Below are 27899 nucleotides of genomic sequence, written 5' to 3' on the forward strand. Positions count from 1 at the left end.
AGAGGGACTTTTTACAAGGGCTTGTAGTGGTAGGACAAGGGGGAATGGCCCTAAGATGAAGGGGGGTAGATTTTGATTAGATATTAGGAATAAAATCTGTAATATAAGGGTAGTGAGGCACTGGAATAATTTGCCCAAAGAGTTTGTGGATTCTCCATCCCTGGAGGTGTTCAAGACCAGACAATGTGGCTCTGAGGAAGGTCATATATGTCTCTTTAATTAACAAAATGCTCATAGCTTAGTTAATATGAGCTACAGATTTATTCTTCCCATGTTTGATCTTTCTGACAGAAGTGAATGTCAAGACAAGGTGTCTAATTTTGTCTCACATTTTGTAATGGATTGAATTTGTTTCTGTCACACCTTTAAAAGACATATCTCTGATAGAATTTTCATAATGTCATGGGTCTTGCTTTGTTTGTATTCAGTTCACACCCATGATAATCCTTTAGGACACAGTGCTGCAAGGTGCTGAGCAAAACTGGGGAGTTTCTGAGCAATGTCAGTTCTCATAGAAACCAGTGAAGCTAAGGGCAATTTGCTACCCAAGGAGACCTTTAGTACTTCAGAGTTAGTTAATCCATTTGTCTAGTAAAATAAATGGATAAGACTGGGGTGGAAAGCATCTTACCTGTGGCTCCCCTGAGGCACATCTCTGCTGCAGTCACAGGACTGCAGGCTGTCTGCTTTGGCACAAAGCTCTGCATAGGCTGCAAAACCTGTCCTGGAGGGAAAACAGCACCTGCCAGCAGGGTTGGCGTGTTCGGCATGTGACAGAGTTTCAGAAGACATCTGCCAAATTCAATCACTGGTAGAAGGTAGTTTCTGAATCTGACAAAGCACAGTCATGAACTGAATCTGAGTGTGTGGTGTGACTTGGGCCACTCTAAGTATAGACAGAAGTAAAAAAATCTTCAGTCTGGACCATCAAAATGCCTTTGGTGTTTCATCTCAAGAAGCCCCACATGCACAGTAATATCCTGATCTGCTGCCTCCTGTCCCAAAGTAGGCAGCCAAGCCTGGATCCATAATTCTTTACAATAGGCACCTCACGAAGCCTTGTTTTCCTGCACCCTCTCCACAGACAGTGGAGAAATACTGAAATCTCTCATTTCCAAATTACCCTTGAAGGCTTTGCTGTGTAAGTAAAATAAATTATTTTAGGGAATATTTCTAGGTGCTTCTGCTGCTAACCTATGCTGTTGATGTCATAGGACGGACCTGGCACAGTTTTAGCCAATGCTAATGCACCTTTCATGTTTCAACAGTTTCCGTGTGGGGAGAGGTAGAATGGAATTCAGCTGGGGGCTGTGAGACACACCTGCAGAACACCATGGCAGCACAGAGAAGCTTGTCTCCACCTGACCTTGGAGGGAGGAGATGCCATACAGCAGAGCCCTGCGGATAGGAGCCTGCCAGAAGCTGCCGGACGGGTGAACAGCGAGTGCTCCCTCCCATACAGGACCACTGAGAGGTGTGTTACTGACATGGCAATGTGAGATAGGCCACTTAGAGAAAAATACCATATAAGGAAATACTGGGTCTTGAAGAGGTGTATAAAACCAGCTCGTTTCTTTGAATAAACGTCTCAGATTCCCTGCCAGTCTGAGTCTGTGCCTTAGCTGTTATGTCACTTCTGGGTATAGTTTGAGCACCAACATCATCAACAGATAACTTCCAAATGGAAGTCTGGATGTGTCCCTGTTGTTGATGGTGAGAGTGTTCAGCAGTGTGGCTGCAGGATGTTCTCTGTCAGCCAGCAGCAGCAACAGATGAAGACTGAGAGTGTATTTTGTTTGCTGGTGGAGAGAGCTTTCCATTCTAATACAAAGCACAGGTGGAAAAAGTGATACCAGCTGTTACTTAAGTGTGCTGTAATTTCAACAATCATGTATGAAGAAAGATCCCTAGCCTCTAGTGTCTTCTGAGCATTTGGTTTCCAAATACATTCTTGTTTTTCCTTGGAGGCTCTTCTAATTGTTAAGCTATTGACACAGATTGGGTTGAGAGCAAAGCTATTTGTCACTTAACTTAAAACTAAGTTTTGTGAATTCAAGCAGTGAGGATAGTGGCTAGTGGTGCCCTCTGTTCAGATCCTGACTGCAGAGGTTACATTTGGATGGTCTAGAGAACCTTTCTGAGTAAGGAAGTCTTCATTTCTCAAACCGGAGAATCACTTTTCACTGAGATGTAAGAGGTTGAACTCAAACTAAGGAGAGTCACAATCCCTTTGAAAGTGTGTTGACCAGGGAATTTCATGGCCAGGTGTGGCCACAAATACTTTCTGTTTCAGGTGCTGTACAAGGGACCTTGACCTTCTGAAATGTGATTAGATGGAGACAGCAAATGGTATGACCGAGTCAGACACCCCAGGTTCAGCATTTCCCAAGCTCATCCTCAATATTGCAGATTTTTTTCTCAGAACCTTTGTTTCTGAGAGTGACCCTTATCTTTGCAAGAAATCTGAGTTCTCTCCAGAGACTACTAATAAATTTGTTAATATTCAGATAGCATTTTGAATCCTTCTATGCTCTTTTACATCAATGAAGGTTAACTCTTCTATGTATAACCTCATTAGTTTTGTTAGTTTTAAGTATATGCCTAGACTTGTTCTTGGCTTTGGGAAAAGCTGGGCAACATTTGCAGAATCATGTTTAATGAAGCTTTGGCATTTAAGGGTATTGCAAATGCAAATATCATGGTATGAACGTAATATTTGTGTGTTATAGGAGGTGAGTCTTGAAATATATTAAAATATAATAGTATGACACTTGGGCTTTTCCTTGAAGTTTACCAACATCAGCCAAATGTTTGCAAGAGGAGAGGAGAAAGGAAAGAGAAATGGAAAAGAAAAGAAAATTTTAATATGCAGGAATTAATGAAAATGGTCTTACTTTTGCACCTAAAGTATAGAACATAGTCTTTTTGTTTGTTTATTCATTTTCTACTGTTGGTTTTTACTTTATAAAAAAATCTTGCCTTGTATACAGTCAAATGCAGAACAAATGCAGGGAAAGGCAAATGAATTTGTGTGAGTAGCATATCCAGCCTGTCCTAGATGCTAAGGGTACATGTATAGCTTACTCGTAATATAATAATTTGTAATTACAATATAATGCGTAATTGTAAGAGTATAATAATCTAATATGACAATATTACAACATATATGTGGGGAGCACCTTTTTAAACCCAGGAATTAGTGATATATAAAAGCATAAAGGAGCGTAAAAGTTTGAATTCACCAGACATTTTAAGCTGGCTCCTGAGTTATTTTATGCTTTTTTTAGTCTTACAATAGCATTCAAAATACCATTGTACTCTGCTTCAAAGTTAAATTAGTGCTGCTGTATATAGGCACATTCCTTTCACCATTTTTGAATATGGGGTCAGACAATTTTGTTGGGGGCAAGGCGCTGAGGAAGGATAAGCAGGAGTGCTCTGATGACCTTGTCTATACATGCATACATTCTCTAGAGCATGTCACTTCTCATTTATCCCAGTCACACTGCTCAAATGCAGTATCTTCTTTTCCCACTGTAGCATGAGAGAATGCGGATGTCAGGATTGCTGGCCATGATCATTGTTCCAATCACAGAAATTCACAGTTTGCACTTGAACAGCTTCTTCTTGAACAGCTTTAGGATTTAGGATGATCTGGCAGTTTTCAACTCCCTGTTTTGAATTATTTTCATGTTCACTGTCAAGTGTGTGTGTATGTGCAGGTGTCTGTCTGTGATGGTTGGACAGCCAATGGATCACTGTTTGGAAATTACTGCTCAGGCTAAGCTTGCATAGCCATTCTAGCTAAAGATAACATTTAGCTCTCCTCACACGGCCTGCATGGCCCAAATAAATTTTCAAAGTGTCAGTCTGGATTTCTATCTTTCTTTCTTCCCTTCCTAATCTCTGATGCATGTAGCGGACACCATGAAATGGATTTTTCTTGCATCTGAATTTCACTGATTTCCTAAATCCTGTTTGCCTGGAGGCAGAATGACAATGTGACTTCCTCCTTTTCCATTTGGCTCTTAGTGCACAGGACAACACTGTATGTTGGCACTTAAGCATGACCAGAAGTACTCCCCACTATGGCCGGTTCTTCCCTTCATCTTATTTTCCTTTCGTATTTTTATAAAATCTTCACTACTGTTTCTTGTGCCCGTTCAGTTCTCGCTGCTTTGTGTCCTGAGCCATTGCTCACATTATCTTGCCTATCGAGAGCAGAAAGGGAGGCTGTGCCAGCCCAGACAGCTGTATTGACTGAGGGTGTGAAAAGCTCATCCCACCAAACTGACTGTTCCCACAGCTTCTGTGAACTTCTGATTGTTTGTTTTCTTAGTTTATGTCAGAGGAATAAAAGGCAGAAGAGCTTTTGCTGGATTTGGATCAGTGCTGGGGATGGAGCCTGGTTTCTTCGTATGTAATTGTGGTTGCAGGGTTTTCACCCCTGAAATTGTTTCATGTGGACAGAGGTTTTGAATAAAATCCAGAAACAGGACATGTGCTTTTATGTCAAAGGTAAGCACCAGATTCAAAACTGCAATTTGAATTCCTTTCTTCTTCCTCCACTCAAAGGGCAGCTGCTTAGTCTTCAATCAATAAACACGTTTTGTTTCATTTTTTTAACTCCAAGTCTCTCTGGTGCATAGAGTTCTCCCTTCTTTATGTGACCAGGTTAAGACAATCTTAGCATAGCTAAGTAGTTCAGTGCTTAGATTGACTTGGTGTCCCACAAGCATCTATCAGAAGGAGATGTCGGTCTTCTCAGAGCATTTCTAAGACACAGCAAAGGGATTGTCCTGCTTCAAAAACATGATTATGGCAACTGCTTTCTTTTGAGGGCAAGGCTTGGGTGAAAATTGCTCTCCCTTTCAGAAAAGAGCCTACTAAACATTTGTCATGAAAGTGGGAGAATCAGATCTGCTGTCCTGTAACCTACATCTTTCTAGAAAGACTTTCTTAGTATTGTGCTACAAGTTATTTAAATTAAGGAAGGACACTTTCTACTTTCCCTCTTAATGCTATACCATGGTGAAAGGAAGGCATCAAGATTCCTTGACTAAGAGGGGGACGGGAAGAACATTGACAAGGGAGCATCTTAGCCATACCATGTACTGGTCCTTGCTTCTATAACTGGTTATTTTGTCAAAGACAGCACGGAGGGTAAATGTTACAGATGATCTGATCAAGCAAAGGAAGTGGGTGATGCCTTTGATCAGGGAATTGAATTTTAAAGTTAAATTAATAAAAGGTCAGAGGCCTATTAAATTATTCCAGGTGCAAAGCAGAGATGTAAGGAAAGTAATTTTGGCCTTTGGTACCAATCTTCACCCAAATACAACTAAATGGACTGACGTGTGGTTTGTTGCTTTTGGCTTTTTTTTTTTGACTCTGGTTCTTATCCTGAGGCAGCCAAGGAAGATATATGGAATAGCTGGATTTTTTTAGTACTTTTTCAATAACATAAAGTGCATTTTGTCTGTGATTGTTTTGGCGCTGTGGGGATTACCAGTGCTACCTTTATGCTGAGTGAAAGTTCATTCTTAGGAGGCCTTCAAACTGTCTGGTGCTTCAGGGCTTCTGTTGCATGTATTAATTTTAAGTGAACCCTTCCTCTAATTATAGCACAGCCACACAGCAGTTCTCTGAACTCTGTATTAAACTTTGTGTAAAATCCTCATTGTCTCTGCAGGAACATAGCTATCAGGAAACTCAGGGGACAGCCATGTCAGACCTTTGAACATTTCAAAAATTGAAAAACAGTGTGCTCCAAGGAGCCTGCATAAAATCTTTCACTTGGATTCAGCTGATGTTACCATGTCAGCATGAATTGCTTGAGGGAGGAGAGAACAGCAATGCTTTTCTATTTCTAAACACTCTCTTTTACATTTGTTTAGTTTATGCAGCATAGTTTCATTTCAATCTATGCAGTGTTATACTGTTGGCATGTTGCTTTCAATATTCACTTAAAATAGAGGATATAAACCACAGAAACTAAACTGCAGCAAGGGGGACAGATGGAATTTTTCCTCTTAAGTAAAAAATACAAAGTAATGAATATGTATGCAATCACTTTTTTATGTGTGACATACAATGAATAGGTCTTTGTGTCATAGCCCCCTAAAATGCTACAACCTCACAGAGATTCTTATATAAATCAAATTACACAGAATGTAATGTCTTCTCATTAGCAAAAGGGAAAGACTCCCCTTCTTGCAGGGAGTGGCAAAAAAAAATCCATAGATATTTAATGAAAAATATTAAAGCTGTGTCCTTTTGACTAAAAAAAAAGAATGCCATAATAAAACCAAGTAGCCTAGGAAGGAAACAAAGCACGCTTTCAACAACTGCTCTCTTCTACCCTCTATCAGTTCTTCTGCAGCAGCCATCATCCAGATAGCTGAAGGGCTTGTGTTAAGCCTCTGCCCGAATCTCTTTATTATCTGATTTCTGTATTAATTTACAAAACATGTGAAAGAAAATGTAAGTAGGATTCACATTCTGCAATATTTTCCCAGGAAGCTAGGGTCTTATTTTGTAAACAGCTGACAGAAATTGTATGCACTAAAGTATTTGATCAAGTAGTCTGAACAGTGAAATATAGTGAAAAGTTCATTAAATATATCTTAATGAAAAGAGATGTTGTCCGAACAGAGCCCTCAAGTCAGTGCATATCTTTGAATACCTCTTAAGCACCATTGTACTTACCAACTATTCAAAATAAGAAGTAAAATATGCAAAAGTGAGTTTTCAGTGGAGTCTAGTGAGACAAGCATCAATCTCTTTTCTTATCTCTCTACATTTGGGTGATCTGAACATGAATGATTTTATTTTCTCTATAAAAATATGTTCAGAAGGCAGCAATTCCTAAACCAAATGAATCCAAATGAAATTCAGTATTTGAGTAAACAGTAGCTCATACTATATCCTCTGCAATATCTAAGTATGGCTCAGGAGTGCTCTTGGAAAAGGTGGACTCCAAATGATTTGTGGACTGAATTCTTCCTCCTGTGCCTACCTTGTACTGCCTGTGAACCCACAAACTTAATGCCCAATAGGTTACTTGAAAGCAGGTGTGGCAAGTTCTTATCTAGCATTTCAATCGTGAGACTCTGACTGAATGGAGCACAGTCCTTACAATTTCTGTTCCCGGGCCATTTTCTGTTTGTCAGCTTACTGTATATGTGCATTTATTTTAGAATCTACTGTTCACTGTTTGGTTAAGTCATAATTGCTAAGCAAATACATCCTCTCAGTTACCAGAACAGGGAGCTATTGTTTTGAAAAATTGTGCTGTTTAATATACAAATCCAAGATAATTTCATCTGCTGTCTTTCCCAGCAACACAATGGACTTTGCCAATCATTGCACTAAATTTGCTTAAGAGATAAGAGTTAATATGAGCTCATTCAGCTTTGCCATCTATCAAGCAGTAGCCTTGAGTGTTCTCTTTAGTATTCAATATTATTATATGTTGTCCTTGAGGAGTTTACATATTGCTTATTTTCATTCTCCTGTTATAATGGGGAAATTGCTTCACCTTATAAGCTTGATCTCCACAGTCCTGTATCAAAGATATTTTTATTTACCGTATTTTAAAATAGAAGAGATATATTCCAGGGGGGTAAAGATCTTGTAAATATATTTGCTTTTAACTGAACAAAAGAGGCAGTACCATCATAAGTACCTGAGGGGCCAAATGCTGGGAGTGCTCGGTGGGTCGGACCACCCCTGGAGAGCCAGCCCTCTGCAGCCCTGCTCCTGCTCAGCTGCTGCCAAGCCAAAAAATGAAGCATCAGCAAGGTTCATGGCCAGGCACAATCCTTGGTTTATCCTCAGTTCAGCTGAAGGCACGGGCTCCAACTCCAGCACGGCTCCCAAGTGGAGGGACCACAGCTCACATAGCCTGGCCACATCATCTCAGAGCTGGTTTGAGTGCCCACAGCCAGAGCTCCAGGAAGGGCAGAGACACTGCAGAGCCTCTTGATGCTCTCAGGGCCCAAACAAAGAGTAGAAAAAAAGATTGCTGAGGCTGCCATAAAGTACAGTAGTGGCCCTGCATTTTGGAGCACCCCAGAATGATTCCCACAATGTTTCCATAGGAAAGTAGAGTGGGTGCTAAAGAAGTATCATACTCCTCAGCTTCTTCTGAGTAAGGCTGTAAAGCCAATGACAATATCAAACTCTAACTTTATGCAGAGCTAAGAACACCTATAATTGTTTCCAAGACCACATTTCATGGAATCATGGAATCATAGAATCATAGAATCACAGAATCATAGACTCATAGCATGGCTTGAGTTGTAAAGGACTTTAAAGATCATCTCGTTCCAATTCCTCTGCTGTGGCAGGGATACCTTGCACTGGACCAAGTTGCTCAGAGCCCCATCCGACCTGGCCTTGAACACTTTCAGGGATGGGGCATCCAGAACTTCTCTGGGAAACCTGTTCCAGTGCCTTGCCACCCTCACAGAAAAGAATTTCTGACATCTAATCCACACCTGCTGTCCTTCAGTTTCAAGCCAGTTCAGTTTGAAGGACACATAGTGATAGCCTTAACCTATAACTACATGCCCTTGTAAACAGTCCCTCTCACTCTTTCTTGTAAAACCCCTTTGAGTACTGGAAGATTTCCATAAGCTCTCCCTGGCACCTTCTCTTCCCCATGCTGAACAGCCTCAGCTCTCTCAGTCTATCTCCATAGAAGAGGTGCTCCAGCCCTCTGATCATCATTGTGGCCCTCCTCTGTACTCAGTACAGTAGCTCCACATCTTTCCTATGTTGGGGGCCTCAGAACTGGATGCAATTGTTACTCTTAAAAGTTCTTTGACTATTTGAGTTGCTTTGCTTTTAGAAAATCAGAATTTAAAGACACACTGTACTTTGTTGTTTTTGCAAGCACAACCCATGCAGGACTAATACACTGTGCAAATACAAATTATTTACAGCATAATGTTAAAGTATTCTTCATCTTGTGTCAATACTGAGGTCTGTAAGTATTTTTCACACAGGCAGATTTGTATAATACATATAATTTATTGTAGTTTCATACAACATGAATTTGCTGATTAAAAGCAGTGGGAAAATAATGAGCAGAGAATTGCACAATCATTAGTTTATTGAATGCTTTGAGAAAAATTACTGTTATAGGGAATGATGTAGAAATACAGGAAAAGAGGAAGTGTTCACAGGAAAAACAAAAACAAAAACACACAAAAGATATGAAAAGCAACAAGAAAATCAATATAAAATCACAAATCCATGATGTATGAAAACTTCTGGTTCTCCAAGTGATCACAGAAAGCAAAAAGGGCAGAGTTTGCATACATGAAGACCATTCCATTGCAATGCCCTATTCAAAATTGTTTGCAACTTCTTAAGAGAGAATTTGGCCTCTTCACAAAGGTGCTCATTGAGCATCACCCTCTATTACTGAGAAATATGTATAATGTACCATCAAATAGCAGGAACATAAAAAAAAAAGACCTGCATTTTTAATTTTAATATATTTTCTTCCTCCTTTGTACTTCTTGATAAACTAGGTAGAGAATTTCAAGTGATCCTGGAATATTTAGGTTCAATTTTTCTGTTAATGTTTGCCTAAGTTACCGAGCAGATGCCCTGGTCTACAATATTTAGAGGCTGTTACTGGAAATTAGCCCCTGACATACCTGTGTCAGACCAGTACGAAAAAAGGCATGAAAATGTAAGTGCTGAAGCAATCTAAAAGGATGTGCTATAGTCTCCTGGTTACTCTCAGATAATAATCAAATCACATGCCTTGAAGTAATAAGGGCAACAATAAAAGCAGTTTCTAGAACTTTACAAATTCTTTCAAGTAAAACACCAAAATTTCTTTGACTTTTCTTGGTAAAGGGTTCGCAGCCTCTTAACAAAAAAGGGGGGGGAAAGTATTAATTGCTTCTGCTGTCTGGCCCTAAGAAGTAGGAAGGTCACAGACAAAACTACAAGGCAAACTTCACAAAACTGGAGTCAGATTTTTCAGGCGTTTAACAGGGAATGACAGGATTGTCACTCATATCACACAGCCTAGGCCAAGGGAGGAGCCTGTTTCCTTTACACATTCACTGCTTGGTCTTGTTGAAACCTGTCCTTTGAAGCCATAATTTTGAGAACTATTTCACACATATCACCTCCTGTCAGTAGGTGGGACAGAAGTGACACAAGGAGCTCTGATTTCCTTGATGGCTGCACAGGCAGGAAGCTAATGAGGCTGCTGCATTCCATCACCTCCTCAAAATAGAAGCAGATTTGCAATTAATTATCAATAATATGTTTTCTGGCTTTCCAGAATAGTGCAGATGTTCAGTGGTTTTTTTTTACTATAGGTGTGTTATAAAATGACAATCTACTCTTCCTCAGCATTCAGGAGTGTCCAGAATCAAAGCCCATTTGGCACCTACTTTATGAGCATCCTTCTGAGAACATCTGTTGAAAATGCCTGCCTACCCCAGCCACTTGTAGGTGTTGTTAGTTGACTCAGACTTTCACACAAGTGTAGAATCATAAAATTTGCTGACTTTTATATGATAGATGCTAACTTAGACAGAAATTCCCTCAAAACTGGCTGGAAAATACATCGACAGCCCATACTTTAGCCTTGTCAATTGATGTTTTTCACCTGCCTTCTCCATAAAATGTCAACACAGAGCTGCTGTCCTTCAGAATGGTGTGCTTCAGTTTAAGGCCAGCCATTTTATAGATATGCTAAGCACAGCCCCGAACCAGGGACAAAATCTAACAGTAGTTTAATTTATATGTCCTATTTCACCTTCCTGAAATACCAACTTGCTTTTAAAGTCGTGTGTTTACAATGGAGACAGAGGAGAATGTTCCTTCAAAATTTTAAGAAAATTTCTAATCATATCATTGAGTAAAAGGCTGCAGACTTACCCTAACTTGAAATCTGAAGATTTACATGGGGGTTGTTTGGGTTTTTTTCTTCTTTTTTTGCCTTTTTTTTTTTCCTTATTGCCTCAATACCTTCTTGCTGACAGCTTTGCACAAACTTTAAATCTCCCAGGACTCTTAGACACTAGCCATGTTTTTTACACAAATTCCTCACTTTGATAATTTCTTCAGGTGAATTGTTTTAGGTCCCAATTCTGTGAGAGCTACTTAAATAATAATTTCTTGTATATTAGGAGCTTAATGGAGGGTCTCCATCAACTTTGCTGTATTATTTTGGTGTTTTATTTCTTGGGCAAATTGTAACTCCAGTTGATGGAGGGTTACCATCAATTGTGGGTTAGACAGCTTCTGTGCAGCTTCTTAAAAATAAACCAAAACAAAAGCCCACGACTAAATCTTGGTTTTCACCTCCCAATAATACAACTAGTGAGGTTGAGCCAAGAATATTTAATTTTCTTTCTCAAGGGTGATAGATATATGATATGAAACAGCATCACAGCTGGCAATTGTGCCTGTCTAGTTGTGTAGGTATCTATTTTTTTCAAATGGATTGGCAGCACTGTTTCTCAGGGTTTACAACAGCACTGAGAAACGATGGGAAGTGTCTGAATGAGAGAGGAAATGTCACCTCAAACTGGTGCTGACATTTATTCAAGAAAATTTTTGTGAAACTGAGATTATGGAAAACAGTGATTTTTTTTCTCCTGATAGATGAAATGAAGTCATCAGTAATTTCTTCTGTCAAGGAATATTGTTATTACAGGACAGTGTCAGTACACCATTTTAATGAATAACAAACTTTAGTTTTAGATTGAACTCGTCATTTTTTTCTGAATCCTGTGTCCTAGTTTGTACATAATTAAATCAAGGACAATCTAAATGTGTCTGTTACATGTGAGCTCAGATTCAATAGATCTAATGATCATAACTATATACCTATCCATACTGCTAGACACAGAAAATTCATAAAGGCTTCTTCAGACTGGAGAGCCTATACTTCATCTATTTCCACAAGGCCCAAGGATAAATCTCAAGCCTATAAAACAAACTGGGAACCACGATACCAAGGGGATTTATAAAACTATCAAGGTGAAGTGATCATTAACAGTATTTCTTTGTAAAATACAGGTACACTCTGAATGTAATTTATAGACAATATGTCATATGAAAAGGTATATTAACACAATTCAAACCTAGATAACTACAATTCAGGTTCATTAAACTATAATTACTCATATAGATTAACATAAATGGGACCTGAAATTAATGATGGAGGTTTGTTTCTGTCATGTATTTGCTACCCTCAGCTGAAGCTACTTCAGCCACAAGAGGAAGGCATCCAGGATTTCGGGTAATGTTTTCAAAATATTCACCTTCTGCTGAATCCATGAGAATTATTGCTATACCTTCCTTACATTTATAATGCTTTTTCTCAGAGATAGCTGTGTATTTTTATGTGATTGATGTAATCTCATCAGCAGTCAGAGCTCATTTGTGCATTTTTCCATGTTTTCAAAGCTAAAATTTAGTTTTTTCTCCTTTCCACGAATCCTTCTAAATTTATGAATACACTTTTGGAAGTGGTTAGGCAGTAGCAGCCATTGTAGAAATGCTTTCAATGTTGCTGGATATTGCACACTTCTGCACTATTTCATCTAGGTGCTTAAAAAGGAAGGGAACCACCTGAAAGTTTTGTCAGAGGCTATGGTAGTTTTGCCCTCCGTCTATTTCACAGCCAGGCCAGTGGCAATGACATTCCCTTGTCAGAAACACAGGAATGGTACATCTTCTGTCAATAGGTGTTTGTATTTTATATCTTTAACTCTTTTAGAAAAGAATTTTCTTGGTTTCTTTCATTTCAACAGAAATACAAACAAAAACAAAACAAAACAAAGCCTCTTTGGACATCTTTGTCAATTTTACCAAATTCCATTCATATGGAGAAATACTTATAGAGAAGTTTATAGCTGTTTCCCAGTCAGACAAGTGCTAAGTCATTAGTCATTAACCACCGAGGTTAGATTAGTCACCTTTTTAGTCTCAGGTATCTTTTCTTTTTTCCAGTGGCATAGGACTCAGAAGAAATCTGAATATTAGCAACTTTGCTTTGATCTGTCTTTGCATAAATGGGCAAAGCGATAAGGATTACGAGCTGAGATTCTTTTAGTTTCGTGGTTGAGTCCATAATCCCAGGCAAGCACAGTAAGTTGGAGAAGGTGGATAAAACCAGCGTACAGGGGCTTTCTTGTTTCTTCCACCTCCGCAGCCAGGAGCATCCACAGTCACTCTCATCAGGGCTCTAAGTGTACCCTAGCTAGCTACAATGCTTGCCTTCTCACAGTACAGAAGCTAGACTGGACAAAACACTGATAAGAATGTAATACACATCATTCCACCTGAGGCGCAGATGCGGACTACACATTCAAGCAGTCTTTTCTATATCAAATATTCATGAAATAGATATGAAATACAGGAACCCAGTACATTGCCTTACCTTGCTAGTTTTACACACTTTATGCCTGCATGGATTAACTAGTACAGGTTAAGTTAAGATATAAATTTTAAACAAGAGAAAGCATGGTCTCTTAACATACTTCCAGCACAGACTTCAAAATATAGTTTTAGCATGGAAGGAGACTATAAAAAGCATAGATGTGAGCTGGGCATCATCAGCTTAAATCAGGACAGCTTCACTTGACCAGGTTGCTAAGGAAAAGCTTTCTGTTATATCCTTTGTTCTTGAGCTTTATATTAATTTTCTTAGACCTTATATGTGCCACAGAAGTTTTTCTCGGGCTGCCTGCTGACAGTTTTCCATAAAAGCACATGTGAATCAGCAGACCAGGCTCTTCCGTTATCTGTGATATTATACAACTGCACTTCACCTTTCCAAGAGTAATTATTCTCACTGCTAAAACCAAGTAACAGTATTCTGGCTCATTCTCCTTGGAGATCTCCAGAGGAGGACCAGTCTTACAAATACTAAGAGTTATTGCTGGTGGATCACTCAAATAATACAAATTCAGTAGATATTGCACCCTTAAACACCTTGTTCTCTTGCAGAATATTATGTGTCAGGTTTCATTTCATCACTCTCTGCTTGTTGGTCATTATGTCTTCATCCTAGATAGAGAAAGAAAAGTCCAGTGCTGAAAAGATTGTTTCATTCAAGTTTCAGCAATTGGAAGAGAAAGGCATCTCAGGGTGTTGAAGATGCACTATCTCCAGTATAATTTTGTATAATAGAAAAATTCTGCCTTCAGAGAACACTTCCTCATAGCCCAGTCCCAGTGTTGCATTGGCTATGTTTCCAGAGCCTTTGACCTACCTAAATTTTTAATGCACTTACAACAGAACTTATTCTTTACAGAAGGTTCATATCCAGAAAGTAGCATTGGAGAGAATCTGCTAAGATTACTTCCCCTACTCTGACAAGCTGAGAGAACCTCTGACCAGTTCTTTAAGATGCATTCTCTGTGGGAAAGTGCTTAGAAAGCAGAGGAATCTCGCTAGCATTCACTGTCCTTGCTTTAAAAAGTTCAAAAACACCACCATAGAAAGATACTAAGCTAACAACTGAAGAGAGCTGGTATCGGGACAGAAACAACATTTAATGAAACATCTTCCCATTGCAATTTCTTGGGGCGGTTAATTGTAGTTAAATATTTAGTAAAATAAATTTAATTCCATTATTATTATTTAATTTTTAGTTATCTTGGTAGAGAGAATTAGCTTACTTTTTTCCTAACAATCATTATCACTGAGTGAACTCACAAATGGAGGGCAACAGTCAGCCTTTACATGGGATGAGCTGACAACTGTCATCAAGTGTGTTTCTGAATTAGAATTACAGAGTTCTCAGGAACGGAGGCATGTGCTTTCCATCCCAGTGAAAGGGCTGTTTGGGGGAGTGGTGACACTAAATGCCATCTCACTAGAGAATTATCTCTTCTGGCAGGCAATAATCGAAACCCTTTGGCAAGCAGCAAGAAGGATCTTTAAGTGGCTTCTGACTTGGGGAGTAAGGCTGCTCATGACTAATCTATTTCCAGACAAAAAGGTACAAGTCAAAAGTACTCAAAGACTCAAAAGTCCTGTTTATGCCTTTCTGTGTTGTCCCTCCAACACAGATGGGGTGGTTGAAGTTCCCCATGAGGATCAGGACCTGAGAACACGAGGACAGGGCTCCTGTCTGCCCATAGAGGGCCTCATACACTCAGTTTTTCTGGTCAGGCAGCCTGTAGCAGAACCCCACTATGATGTCACCTGTCCCTGCCCTCCCTTTAATCCTGGCCAACAGCTCTCCGTCAGCTCCTCACCCATCCCCAGGTGAAGCTCCACACATTCCAGCTTGTCAATGACATAAAGGGAAACACCCCCTCTTCGTCTCCCCTTCTGTCCTTCCTAAAGAGCCTGTATCCTTCTATTTTAGCACTCCAGTCATAGCAGCCATGGCACCACATCTCCCTGAAGCCGGTAGGATCACAGCCCTGCAGGCATGTACATGTCTGTAACTCCTGTTGTTTATTCCCCACGCTGTGTGTGCTTGCACAGAGGACCCCAGTGAAGCTGAATTAGTGGCTGCAGTGGTTGGAATGACCCTGAGATTATCTCACTTGGTTAGAGCACAGTGCTAGTAATTCCAAGGGCCTGGGTTTGATCCCCCTACAGGCAATTCACTTAGGAGTTGGACTCCAGCCTTACATATGTCTTACAACTCCAAATATTTTGTGATTCTGTGAATTCCTGTGCTACTCTTCAGGTGCTCTCCTGCTGACCTGTGATCTCTCTCCAGGCTCTAGGCATCTATTGCTGGCCCTGGCATCAAACCATCAAACTGTTGGGTTTGGGATGGACTGAGGTTCTGCTCCCTTGGTAACTTTAGTTTTAAGCCCTCTTGACCAGCTTGGCAAGTCTGTGACTAAAAAAAACACTTTGCCCTCTCTGAGAGATGGACCCCATCAGCCCCATATAGAACAGGTTTCTCAAAATGAGTCTCAAAGACTAAGCAGCTGAGACCCTGGCTGTGGCACCAGTCCTGTAACCATTTCTTGATCTGCCAGATTGGACTGGTCCTCTCAAACACACTTCCCTTTGACTGGGAGGGTTGATGTAAAACCTACCTGTGTTCCAGACTCCCTTACTGCTGCTCTCAGGACTCTGTAATTCTTGATACTTGTCAGAGTGCTCCTGGCAGTATCTCTGGTGCCCACATGAAACAGCAGCACATAATAATCAGTGGACGGTATGAGACCTCACTCTCAGTGACAACCCTGACACGAGCCCCTGGTAAGCAGCACTCCTCTCTAGGGGGCACGCCAGGTCAGTAAATGGCTCCTCTGCACCTCTCAGAATAGAGTTGCCCACTACTATTTCCCATTACCTTTTCTTTCTTGTGCTCACACATCAGGCTGACTTCCCAGCTCCAGCATCTCTCCTGAGTTATGACAAGAAAGGTTGTGTTACCCTTATGCTGTGTCTTGGCATAACATTCTTTGTATTTCACACTTCAGAGTGAGTTATGTAACAGCTACCATCATTAGGTAAAGCCCTAATATATGAGAGATTTAGTAAAAGGACCTTCCATTCTATACGCATACAGAAAGAATCAACTTTCAACACACTTACTGCACAAAAATCCCCTTGATTAGATGTGTAGTCATAATTGCATACAGATCAAAGTGCTAATCATCTTGGCTGACAGCACCAGTGATGCAAAGCACTAATATTCCATCCAATATTCCCTTTGAAAAATGCCCCCTGACTATGAAATACAGACACACTTTGCATTTGCTGGCTTAATGTTTTTGGAGGTTCACAGAGCTGTGTTTCTATCTCACAAGCTTTTCTTGGCAGACGTTTATCAATCAGCATCTTTTCATTAAGCTGGCAGCCACTGTAAAAACCATTAAATCTCTGAGCAGTTCTGTCCTAGGCAATCTGTCCTTCAGTGCGGGTCTTTGCAGAGGTGCTTGTACTAAAAGGTCCTTGTAAGAATTTTGCAATGATCTCTCTGTCCAAAGATTTCTGAACCAGTGAAGACTTTATTATTTTGGCCTCTCCCCGTACAGAGATTTCAGGAAAATAGGAACTAATGATAAATTAAGTGGTCTGGGATTCAGAGCAACAATCAAGGAAGGAAAAATGCTAACCTATTTTTGCATGTTTAGAGTGAAAAAAGAAGACTCTAACTACTCTTAGGTATGTTCATGTCAATGATAAGCTGGCAGGCTTGCTGGCAGAGTACTGTATTTTTTGGTACAAAAAATTTCAAAGATTTGGTTTCTAAGCAAGTTTAAAAGGCACAGCACTAAATCAGACATCAGCAAAGCTCGGAGCTTCTGGAAGACACTGCCATGACCAGGCTCATGGGCTTTGCTAGCTTGAATTCTTGTTACAGCTATTTCATGATAAGAAATTGAAAGGTGTTTCCAGAGCAAGGAACAAACCAGGAAAAAATAAAAACATGAAAATATTATAGTATTCTGAGGATGAGAATGTTGTTATGTATTCATTCGCAATCTAATTATCAGGATAATGAATTGGGTCATGGGGATATTTAGTGTATATGAAGATTGTCAAGATTTAATAATAGGCAATAAAAAAGTAAGCTGCTACAGCCACAATTGTCCAAACATGTGAATGAGACTAGTTTGCACTAAAGAAATAATACCTTTTATTAGACCAGCTGACAGAGCTTGTAAAAAGCCTGAGCCTTTCCTCCAGATGGGAAGCAAGAGCTTCCATTGTCTAATAAGCACAAGTGGAGCAGAGCATGCAGCTTGCATGAGAATAGGTGATAGGATCATTAGATCCCAGTCTAGGAAAAGAGCAAGAAATACCACCTAAATCATGAAAAACATTGAGAAATTACATCAGGATCAGAAGAGAAGGAAGAAATTTTATTTATTGCATAAATAAAACAATATTTCTTTGGGTCTATGTTGTGTCTATGACTTTAAGCATCTGGTAGAATTATGAGTTTTAGTTCCCAGATTTGTCTTTTGAAAGTATTTTATAAGTTTCCTCTGAGTATCAGGACTGAATTGTCAAAGATGAAGTAGCTGGCCTGTGGAAAAGTTTCTCCCAGTGGTAGCTGTATTTTTATGTCCTGAATCAATGGCATGTGTGAATTCTTTTTAGTACACAGTGGGTGTGTTGTTTAATCCAAGCAATTTCAGGGATGCCATTTTGTGCACTAAATGAAAGTCTGGAGTATACTTGTTTAGGTGTTTGTTGTGAGCAAGAACGCAGTGATCTGTGTTGCTGCTATGCATTATTAAATAGGATAACCAAAGATCAGCATACTTACCTCAAGAAAACTTGCTCCACAAAGGTAATGATTTACAGATACTCCAGTGTATTTGATCTGCAAAGAGCACACACAAGACCTCCTTCATCATTCTAAAGATGACACTCACCAAAAATGGGTACTCTTCTAAGCAAATAAATCAGACCTGAATATTGTCATGACTTGCTACAACAGACCCCCCCGCAACCGACACTTCCAAATAGACCAAACATTTTGCTAAGCAAATTTCAATGTATATTGGGTTTTAAATTGAAGTATGCACTAGACTTGAGGTTTTTCTATGCTGCACTCTGTGTAATCAAATCATTAAATATGTACAACCTATTCTGGAAGACAACTCATCCAGAATATCTTCTGCCTCTGTCACGCTCACTACACTCCTGAGCTTTCAAGTAATCTTCCAAAGCTTATCAAACTTCTCATCAAAAGCAAGCTTTCCACAAGCCAGCATACATCATGCAAGTGAAAAAACTGACATCACATCTCCACAGGAAGCATAATAAATGTTCTACCAGACTGAGCCTAGATCTCTCTACTCAGATAGCCCTGACTCCAAGTTCTCTTCCTTTTCTATGCTATTCCCCTTCCAAACAGCCCATCCATGTTTACCCTTTCCCCAAAGGACTCATTTTTGTTGACTCTTACTCAATATATGTATGATCATTCTCAAAATTCCTACTTTTGTCAGCATCCCTATCAAACTAGCATCATCCTTGTGCTCTCTATACTTTTCATATCAGTGTCTTGTTCACAGCATCCCATGCAAGAACATAGGAGCAAGAGTCCCTAGTCCTGGCTACAAGCTTGACAGATCAATGAGGATATGATGAGATTATTTGGATTTTATGCTATAATGCATAAATACTCACTGGAAGAAGTTGTCCTGGGCCATTTAACATCATTGTGATCCAATGTTTCAGTGATCTTTTACCATGTGTGATTTACCTTTAATGTCACACAACACTTGCAACATAGTTCCTTTAGTACTAACCCTTCTTATTATAATCATTTTAACTGGAATGCTGCAGAGCACATTGTGCCTCATAATGAAATAAAATAAAGAAGATTTTTGAGCTTCGATTCAATGAGAAGCATTAGAAGGATAATAAAAAGCCTTCTCACAAAATCAGCGTGAAGAGAAAAATATAACAAGGTTTTTACTAGAATTGCAAATAAACTGTTTGCAGATACAATTTAGTAGATCAAAATCAGGGCAGATGGCTGTTTGAAACATTGGAGCAAGGAAGGACATTGCCTTAGTTGTTAATGCATTGCACAGAAGACATTGAACAGGTAGGTTACCTAGAGGTAACTTTATTAAACAGTACAGACTTGAATGTTCCAGCAGGACATGTACCATGCAAGTCACCTTTCTCTTGTAGTACCATCTCTCCTGTATTACATGATGTCCACAGAAGAGCAGGAGAGATGGTGAGGGGTCTAGAGAACAAGCATTATAAAGAGCAGCTGAGGGAGCAGGGGTTGTTTAGCGCAGAGGAGGCTCAAGGAGGACCTAATGTCTCTGTACAACTACCTGAAAGGACGTGGTAGTGAGGTGAGTGTTGTTCTCTTTTCCCAGGTCACAAGTGATGGGATAAAAAAGAATGGCCTCATGTGGCACCAGGAGAGGTTTAGACCGGATATTAGGAAAAATGTCTTCACCAAAATGGTTGTCAAGAATTGGAACAGGCTGCCCAGGGAAGTGATCTCTGGAAGTATTTAAAGAATACTAAGGGACATGTTTTCTTGGTGGACTTGACAGTGCTAGGTTAATGACTGAATTTGATCATCTTTTCCAGCCTAAATGAATTTATGAGTCTATTGATATCAATATATCAGTTTTTAACCTCCTCCCATCACACAGGATGGAGAATTTAAAAATCTCTTTATTACACTATTACACTATAACCCGCTTCCTAGATACTCAGTTTTGCAAGTACTCGCTGTTGCAGACTAAGAGAGCATGGCCTGCTGCCCTGCCCAGGCAGAGGAACCCCTTTCCCACATTCAGGAGGAAGTAGCACACCTTGAAATTTCATACTAACTGCAGTGAAAGGAAAATGAACAGGAGTAAAAGCTTGGAAAAGGGAAAGATTTTCCTTGCCTTGTTAGTTCATGCAGCTATTGCCTATTTCTGAGGTTTCTGTTTGGGAAAATTTTCAGCAGAAATTTTCAGCTTCACAATGCAGTGAAGCCCAGTTAGGATGTTGCTGCAATTTATAGTTAAGAGGCCAGTAGGAATGTGAGTGTTCTGGACAGTTAGTGACATTTATTGTTCCAGCATCACAGTTTGTCTCCCCACAGGCATAAAAATAATATAGAGAGTGTACTGCAATTGTGCTCTTACATAAGCTCCTGTAGAAGGTATGATTGAGATATCTTTATATTAAGGGTAGTAACCAGCCTTAGAGAGGTGAACTCCTCTCTACTTTCTCCCCAACATAAAAAGGTAAAATGATGTATTTTGGAAAATTGTTCACTCTTAGTATTTCTTGTTTGTAAGTGGATAAATACAGTAAGAGCTACAGAACTACTAAATTCTAATATTTTCTATATTTCAATCTATATCTTCTTTCTGCAGCTCTCTTTTGTGCTGGATTGAAAATTCAAGAGTCACAGCTTCAGCTTACACTCCAGTTACAAACAGCAGAACATTTATAATATTTTTTTCATTCTGGTGTTCTTAGGAGTTTAGATCAAGAGAGTTCTTTGACAATTGCTTGCACATGTCCATCAGAAACCATAAATAAATTCAATGTTACTGAGACCTTCATTATTTCTGACTGTTCTGGTTTTGCAATAAAAACAATCCAATACATGACATATTGACTTGGTAGAAAATTTAGTTTTTCAACCAGCCCTGTTTAGGCAAATCAAAGTAGGGATTTTTTAGGGGGAAGCCTGTTGCCAAGTCTTGTTTTGTTGCAGTTTGATGGAAGGCTGAGCAATGCTGCTAATGAGATCAAGCAGAATCTACCTATCTAGTTATCACAATAAATGTACAGCAGTTTATCATATTATTTCTACTGGAAGGCAATTCCATAATCTCACCCCTCTAGTGGCTAAGAATATACCTTTTTCATTTTCAGTCCAAGTATATGGTTTATATGCCTTGTTCTTGCACCAGTATTTCCTTTGTTTAGATAACCATTTCTCCCTCAGTCGTGATACCCTCCCAATACGTCTAGACAAAGCAGTAAGTTGTGTATGGATTTGTCCTACTTTCAGACTTGCTTTAAGGCTAAAGAAGTCACATTCTAGCTGTTGTTTGTCTGAGAGGGTCTTCCCATTTTTTCTTGCATCCCTTACTTTTTCCAATTGTATCTTTCATTAAAATGAGATCAGGCTTCCTACCACCTTGCATTAATTACAGTCTCCCCTATTTCTTTCCATTAAATACCAGCCTCAGGATAAATGTGAAGTTAAAGCCTGAAAATCATTTCCTCTGAACTCTTCTGGTAATTATCTCGTCTCTGTTACAAGTTCAATGACAGAAGAGTAAATTGTCCAGAATTGGCAAATACAATCACAGCTTTTCTGCAGAAAAGGGGAAACTGCTGCTTTGTAACTAGCCAGGCTTCCCTAACTTGGGCCTGTCACCATTTCTGGCCTCCACAAAGCTCTTTCACACAAATTCATTTTAGAATCAACTTGTATGTAATTCTGGCTACTGGTACATAGTCAAGCATGAAGTAAATCCTGAGGACGGGACCAATGCCTTATTGACAAGTTCCCAAATTCTGGGGAGTTGTTTAAAACTGAAATTTTGGTGGAGAGCGGTATTTATTGGGGATGAAGAAACCTGATCAAATTATTGTATGCTGGATTACATTTAGGCTTATTCTGCCTAAAGAATTACTCCAAATACCACGTGATGAGGTCAAGGCTTTGTCTTTTTTGGCCATCAAGATCCTCTGATTCAAGGGATTTGGTTTTGTATGTTTATTTCCTGATTACAAGTTTGATTTGACTATGTCATCAGGCTTTGTTTTCTACGTAATTTTGGCCTTCTAAGTTACAAAGATGCATCAGAACTGAAGTACTATAAAATGGAAATGAAGAGAAGTAACTATCTGTATAAACTCTTTGTCTGTGTTCCTGATACACCTGTAAATTTTTATATGTTGGATTTTAAAATTATTTTTTAGATGGGAACTAATGGAAAAACAACTGTGTACTTCTTCCCATTCTTGGTGTAGAATTGATGACTCATTATGATATATTGTACACAGGTTTTGAAATTTCAGCTGATATGCCTATTCTTTGCTGCTTCACAATGCATTCTCTCTTTTGACTTTCGTCTGTTATAAAGGTCAACTAAGTAATTTAGTCCAAAAGATGAGGAAATAAATGGTACCATTAGAAATAGCAGAATTTGTATGATACCAGTTTATCTGTATATCTACTATATATTTTATGCAATTACCTTTCTACTTAAGTAGTTTTAAAAATACATTCTCTAAAATGAAAATTGTATCCCAGAGTACCATTTTCATTTGCATATCTGCTACCACTGCTCTCATTCACATGGTGTTGGTCGGTTTCTTTACTTTTTTTCTTGGTCTGCTTTACAATATCTTCATTTTTTATTTCAGGCTTAAAGTAAAAATACTGAATTTGTCAGGCTAAAGAATGAAGATTGTTTGTGACTATGTGTGAGAAGCTATAGATCCAGTAACACTGGAAATGTTATAGAATGTTTATAGTAGAAGCTGTTGGATGGTTTTATGTCAAAGATGTGAAACAGCAATGACACTGAAAAGAAAAACAACTTTTAGAAATTCACCAAGAAATTCCAAGTGGATCTATAACAAATGAGGCAGAAAGCATCATCTGTCATAAGAAAAAAGTACTTGAAAGGACAAGGATCTTGCAAAGTGCTGATTAAATGTAATATGCTACCTGACAATGCACAAATGTGAAATGCTTCAGTGAAGAAGATGAACAGGTCCTCCACTGCATCAGAAAAGCAGAGTATTCTTGCTGAGGTCCATTATCATTAAAGTTGTTAGCATTTGTGTAACAAAACATTAAGAAGAAAAAAGTAGGCAAATAATACTGCAAGAGGGATGATCCAGATTCCAAATGTTCTAAAAGACTAAAAGCTCTGAATTACTTGCATTCACCAAAAACAATCTCTTTTCTAGTCCCACTTACTAACAAGCCAGCAAACCTAGCTCTGTCTGGGAAGTATCATGAAAGATGGTAAATAAAACGTTCAACCACGAACCGCATCCATCACAAACTGAAGGTCAATTTGAAGTAATGCTTCGTATTATCCCTACCAACCCAGGGAAATTTATTTTCTATCCAGGATAAATTTAACATAGATTATCTAGCACTACAAAAAAAAGAGTTGAAAACAGCCAAACCAAAAGAAATAAATATCCACACAGTTTTACAAGGAGCTGATTTACAGACAGGAGTTGACATTAAAGGACAGACAAATTCTGGTATTCTTTACCTTCAGTTCTGAATCAGTGCTCAATAAACTTTCATGCTGAAGAATTAATCAAATTCATCAGCTAGGACTGGAAAATTGATAATATTATTTTGTCATGACAGTTTCTACAGTCACTTGTGAATAAAGTCATCCATGAAAACATCTGACATTTATCCAGAAGTTAATAACTATCAGTGTGAAGTTCATTGAATACTAAAAGAGATGGAAGAGAAACGGCAGTTTATTCACTGACCGGAGAAACTGACAGAGCCCTGAACTTCCAGAAGCTTGACTGGAGCTTTATTCACTCCTCTGGCCCTGTCTTAGGACAATGTCTACTGACCCAAGGAGACCTTAAGCTCAGGGGAACATCCCTCCAATGTAAATGAAACACAGTGGTCAGATTGCATTCATTGCACTGCAGCCTGAAACACCATCAGTTAATTTTATGAAGATTAAACAGAGATTAAGAAGTATCATCATGTTGTTTTTCCCAAATCAGTCCCCAGTGTTGCAGAAAGGCTGTAACGCTTGCAGTACAGATCTAGAAAGATCTAGAATCACAGAATATCTCTAATTAGAAGGGACCCATAAGGATCATCAAGTCTAACTCCTTGCTTCTTACCTAAAACCAAACCCTATGACTAAGAGCGTTGTCCAGACACTCACTGAACTCTGACAAGAGTGGTGCTGTGACGACTTCCCTGGGGAACCTGTTCCAGAAACCAACCATCCTTTCAGTGAAGAACCTAATGGCAAGCCTGAACTTGCCCTGATGAAACTTAATTCCATTTCCTCTTGTCCTGTCTCTGGTCACCCGAGATAGGAGCTCAACACTCCTCAGCTCCACTTTTCCACCTTGAGAAAGTTAGTGACTGCAATCAGGTCGCCCCTCAACCTTCTCTTCTCCAGGCTGAATCAGCCAAAGTACCTCAGTCATTCCTCATAAGTTTGTCTTCAAGATATTTCACCATCTTTGTTGCCCTCCTCTGGAAACACTCAAATAGTTTTATGTTTTCCTTATATTGAAGAACCAAAACTTACAGTACTTGAGGTATGGCTACACCAGAGCAGTGTAGAGTGGGAAGAAAGCAGAGAGAGGCGACTCTAGAATTATGGTTCACGGATCAAAGAAGAAAAATCTGTTACAGATCCTTCCTTACTTCTATCAAAAATAATCCAAACTGGATTACATTTTACATTCTGATCTATTGTGCCTGTGTCTCAGGCAGGTGAGATAGAACAAGCTACCTGCCTGTTCTCAGTATCCCAGCACCAAAGATGCTTTTTATCCTTCTCCACTATGAACCTAAGATACAAAATGCAACTGTATGCTTGACATAGAAAACAATGAAGTAACAGCATGAGACCTCTAGAATATATCTTCATTTTCCACACTTCATTCTCAGAATTAATACCTTGTGCAACATCTGCAATTTCATATCTGAGATGTTACTTTTTGAAAACTGTGCTAAGAATCTAGTTGAACTACCTACTCAAGCATAGTGGGTAGGTGTATCAATGCTGAAGTTAGGCTTCATGAAGTCATATCCAAGGCACATCTCTAGATGTATGAAAGGAATTTTTTCCTTGGTTACAAGATGGTTACCTTGTTGATGGGTTTCACTAGGAAAAGGCATTTCAATTCATCAGCAGTGATGATATCTGCAAAATAAATGTCAATGTTGTAATTTAAAACTGTTTATTTTCACAAATCACATGAATTTCTATGATTGCATGAATTACTGACAAGAGAAAACATTCTGGTCTTCTTACATTTGTATCAGGCTGGGATTAGAGTAGCCTTCAGAGAACAAGGCTGATTACCCCCTTGCATCTCTCAACTGCATTGGATTTTTTATATAAGTTAAACTAAGCATAAGATATATCCAGTATTTAATAGTTCCTTATACGTGCTGCTCCATGTCCTAAACATAGGTGTGTCTCAGTTTTGCTGCGATGTTCAAGACTGTTGTGAGAATCTCAGTGCTTCTATGAAACAGTTAATGCTGATACTCAGATTCTGGGAGGCATAAGGATATTCATTTTACAACTGTTGATGGCTAGACAGTATCAACATGGTATCTGAGATGTGATTCTGCTATATAACTCAAGAGAGAAAAATTATAAAATATGTTTATTTCAATTCAGATCTTCAGATGCTTAGTGTTTAAAAAGCAAGACAGATGTTGAAGCCTTGCTTGAAGTGCTTTAGGGTAACTGGGTGATGTTGTGAAGTGTGCATTCAGAACAGAGCTATCAAGACTGTGTATTTCTCTAAGCATTTCTGCAAACTATTGACAGTGTGGAAATGCTCCCTGCTGTAGACTTCTACGTCACAGTGATTCCTGATTCATGAATGACGGCCAAGTATTAAAGTTAAAACATAAAGGAAAGCCAGCTACTCGTATCTCCTATGTAGAGAGGGCAAAGCTTTAAAGGGTAGCCTCAAAGCTTTCTTACCTTTTGGACTCTGGTTTGTTTCTAACATTTATGTCCAGTATGCATTCCTGATTATGTGTCCATTGACTTTTGGCCTTCAATAACATGTCTCCAATCAAGCAAATTTTGCCAAGCCTTTTGATATGTGATACCACAGCAGTAGGACTGAGAAAATAAAATATCCATTTGGATTTTTTGCTTGCAACAGAGTTTTTAGCTTCTAATATAGCTATAAAATGGGGAAAAAAAATTGTCAGTGATAAATCACGGCTTATAAATTTTGCTACTACCATGAAGCCTAAAGCAAGACAAATAAACAATGCATTACTGCTAGATTTTCAGATGGGACACAGACATTAAATTACTTGTATTAAATAAAATGTACAGGCTGTGGACAGATTCAGACAGGAAAGAAGATTGACACAGAAAGCAGCTGCAGCAGAAGTAGTAAAAGAAAATCTGAACATGGAAAAGCTACTTGGAAACACTCTGACTTTTAATTAATAAGAGAATCAATCCCTTTCCACTGCAATTCTGTGGAATATCAACTTTAGAAGAGTTGTTTGAAATCTTGAGGGAAAAGGCTGTGAGTAATCAATACACTTTTTTTTTTCCTTTTTTTTCAATATTTTGTAAAATGGAAATACCAGTATTTTCATTCTAATATTGGACATTGATCTAGTGACACAAAGGCAGCCAGCAGAGAAACATGTCTATATTTTCTGAAGGCTCAGATACAGCTGATATCATTGCCCATGATGATTGGTCTTGTCTGAGGGACCATCAAACCAGCATTGTTGCCAGAGCCAGAGGTGATCTGAGCAGAGGTTCCAGTTCTCTGGAACTAAGAAAAGGAGTACTGTTACCTGAGCAAACTGCTCATGTACAGAGCCAGACAAAAAGTATACGAGTTAACAAGAACAAATGCACTTACATACTTTCCCTGGCTTTCTTTACAGAATCACAGAATCATGGACTGGTGGAAGTCGGAAGGAAGCTCTGGAGATACCCAGGTCCAGCTCCCCTGCACAGGCAGGGGACACATTGAGTCAGCTGCCCATGACCATGCTCAGAGAGTTTTTTAATATCTCCAAGGATGGAGACCACAACTTCTCCAGCCAACCTATACCAGTTCTTGGTCATCCTCACAGTGACAAGAGTGTTTCCTGACGTTCAGAGGGAAGCTCTTGGGTTTCCATTTGTGCCTGCTGCCTTTGGCCCTGTCACTGGGTACCACTGTCCTTCATGCTCCTTCCCATCAGATGTTTACATTCATGGATGGGATCCCCCTGATTTTTCTCTGCTCCATGCTGAACAGTCCCAGCGCTCTAAGCCTTTCCTCACGGGTGAGATGCTCCAGTCCCTTAATAGTCTTACTGGCCTTTCACTGGACTAAGTCCAGTAAGACTGTATCTCTCTTGAACTGGGGAGCCAGAACTGGACGCTGAAGTGTATATTTCATATAAAATGCAAACTTTTGGTCTGAGTATACTTGATAAAATTAGTAGCAGAATTTTTCAAGACAGGGCATTTCTTCAAAGCATTTCCTTTGTGAAGTGTGGATTACAATACCATAGAGATAACAGGTTTCCCAGCCTTTGGGTTCCATGGTTTTAATAAGGCCATCTGACTAGAAAGAGAGATTTTTGAAATTGTACATGCATCTGGGTAAAGTACATAGCTTGATATATAAATAAACTTTTGTGTTGTTTTCTTCCTTGATGTGCAAAGCTCACAGATGTTCGTTTCAAACAGAAAACCGGCATCATG

At 39.2% G+C, this 27899-nt stretch overlaps 1 long non-coding RNA gene across 1 annotated transcript; it reads left to right on the forward strand.

The window, feature by feature from the left end:
* The first annotated feature begins 273 nt into the window (after positions 1 to 273).
* LOC116442269 lies at positions 274 to 27851 on the forward strand. Its single transcript, XR_004239467.1, has 2 exons — positions 274 to 1474; positions 27089 to 27851. It is a non-coding gene; the product is annotated as an uncharacterized LOC116442269 (long non-coding RNA).
* Positions 27852 to 27899: the final 48 nt, after the last annotated feature.

Source organism: Corvus moneduloides, chromosome 3 (assembly GCF_009650955.1).
Source record: "Corvus moneduloides isolate bCorMon1 chromosome 3, bCorMon1.pri, whole genome shotgun sequence".
Lineage (NCBI taxonomy): Eukaryota > Metazoa > Chordata > Aves > Passeriformes > Corvidae > Corvus > Corvus moneduloides.